General features: G+C 35.7%; 1 protein-coding gene across 1 annotated transcript in view; it reads left to right on the top strand.

The window, feature by feature from the left end:
* LOC135088899 (corticotropin-releasing factor receptor 1-like) overlaps positions 1-2,500 on the top strand; it is a 41,225-nt gene that overhangs the window by 34,445 nt on the left and 4,280 nt on the right. The gene's annotated exons all lie outside the window — the stretch shown is intronic.

Raw genomic sequence — 2,500 nt, 5'->3', positions numbered from 1 at the left:
TGATTATGTAAAAGCCTTGTTGAACTACCACTGGAATCATGAAAACTTCTTGGAAAACGCTTCTTATGAGTGTTTTCCCAGTTTTATGATGTACGAGCTCTGTTAACCTATAACCAGAAACATGCAACTACCTTTAAATCCTTCCTCATGACTGTTTTTATAATTCACAGTGAAGAGGACTTGCTAATCTATCACTGAAGTCATGAAAACACCTTTGAAAACATCTCTCAAGAGTGTTTCCTTCCAGTTTAATGATGTAGGACTTGCTAATCTATCACTGGAATCATGAAAGCACCTTAGCAAACACCTCTCAAGAGCATCCTTCCCCCAGTTTATAAAATAGGAGCCTTGTTAAACTAACATTAAAAATCATGAAAACACCTTGGATAGCACGTTTCATGAGTATTTTTTTATTTTATTTAGGATACAGGATGCTTGATGAAGTTACTGTCACTAATATATTAAAAACTCCTCTGAAAATCCCTGCCTGACTCCAATTTATGATGCAGAATGCTTGTTAAACTTTCCCTTGAGCCATAAAACTCCCTTGAAAGCCCTAATAACTTCCAGTGGAGCCTGAGAGAGAGATGCAGAAAGACATTGTTTAGAAAAAAAAGTCTTAAAAACCACTAACATCCACAACAACACACTTCTGTATAAAAATATAAGGATTAAAATATTATGCACAAACTTACCAGACAAAATAAGCTTACCTTACCTCAGCTATCTATCAGAGGCAAGTTCACGTTTTCTGTTCAGTGTGGCGTTCCCTGTTCAGTGGGGAACTAAACTATTTCTTACGGCCCAGTACAATGCCCTATCGAAACGTGATTAAGCCATATATGTAAGAATAAAGGGCATTGATCCATATAGGGGAAGTATAGAGGGGTAATAGGGGAGGTGTATTGTCATGTTTAGCCCTGAGGGGAAAAGCATAATCATTACTCGTTTCCCCTCAAGCCCTTAACTCTCGGGAGACGAAAAAGCGATAATAGTAATAATATCCCTTACTCCCTCCCTCTCACTCCTCCCCCTCGTTACCTCTGTTCATTCCAGCCTAATAAGGTTATAGATAATTGGGGTGGCAGGTGGGAAAGTGAAAAAATAATAGGTATAAGAGATGTAAAGGTGGAAAGCAAGTACAGGTAGGAAAATATTAATGGAATGACAGGTAGGACAGGTGAGAAATGGGATGGACAACTGGAGTGACAGGCAGGAGGAAAAATGTAGTTAATTGAGGTGATACTGCTGGTGGGAAAATGGAAATTAAGTACAGGATAAGAAAATGGAGGAAACTGTCTATATTGAGGATAAAAGATAACAATGTAGGGGGACGGTGGAGGGAGATTAAAACTTGTAGAGGTAATTAGAATGACATGAAGGAATATGAAAATTAAGTACAGAATGAAGAAATAAAGAGTAATGGAGGAAGATTATTTTGAGTTAGAAGGGTAGGGAATTAAGAGGGATATGAAATTAGAATATTGTCGTGAAAGATGGAAAGTTAGAAATTATGAAGGATTGATAAGAAATGCAAATGAAAACAATGAAGAGTGGAAGGAATTAATTACGTTAGAAATCAAATGACTTATGAACGGCAGAATAATGAACAATGTGAATAATGTAACAGAAATAATGAGCAATAGGAAAGTAATGAATAAATAAAGAACTACATTAATTTTCTTATGCTAGAAATTAAAGCAAAACATAAAGTATGAGACAAATAAAAAAAAAAAAAAAAGACGTATAACTGAGAAAACGTGATGCTGGAAATGAAAAGGAGTGAAAAAATAAGATAAATGACAAAAAATACAATAAAACGAATGACTGATACGACAAAAATAGTACGTTACGAAGGGAAATCAAGGTACAATGAACAGTAAGGCAAACAGATGATGAAAGGATTGCGTACTTGATTGCAGGTAAGAAAGCAGACGGATAGAGACAGGAAAATAGGATGGGATAGGATGGGATACGAATCAGTGAGAAAAGAAATAATGAAGATTGTGGGGATAAAAGATGTAATGATTGAGGAAGATATCAAGAGAAGGAACATGAAAGAACACACACACACACACACACACACACACACAGATACAGATACAGATACAGAGAGAGAGAGAGAGAGAGAGAGAGAGAGAGAGAGAGAGAGAGAGAGAGAGAGAGAGAGAGAGAGAGAGAGAGAGAGAGAGAGAGAGAGAGATAAATGGATGGATGGGTGGATGGATAGATAGACAGACAGATAAGTAAATAGCTAAACTGATACAGATAAATAGAAAGAAAGAAAAAATAAAGAAAAGGAAAAACAGAAAGCTACAGTAGATAGATAGATAAATAGTTTACTGACCACAGCGGATATGCATATAGAAACAACAATAGTAAATTAAATATCACAATTTCAGAAATATTTCCAAAGGTGACAATAATGGTAAATACACACACTGTAATCCACAAAACACAAATATTTCAATACATCTTATCCTAGCAATCGAATATAAAC

This window comes from Scylla paramamosain, chromosome 32 (assembly GCF_035594125.1).
Source record: "Scylla paramamosain isolate STU-SP2022 chromosome 32, ASM3559412v1, whole genome shotgun sequence".
In the NCBI taxonomy this organism is placed as follows: domain Eukaryota; kingdom Metazoa; phylum Arthropoda; class Malacostraca; order Decapoda; family Portunidae; genus Scylla; species Scylla paramamosain.
The sequence above is the reverse complement of the archived record's forward strand: the minus strand, read 5'-3'. Positions and strand labels throughout refer to the sequence as shown.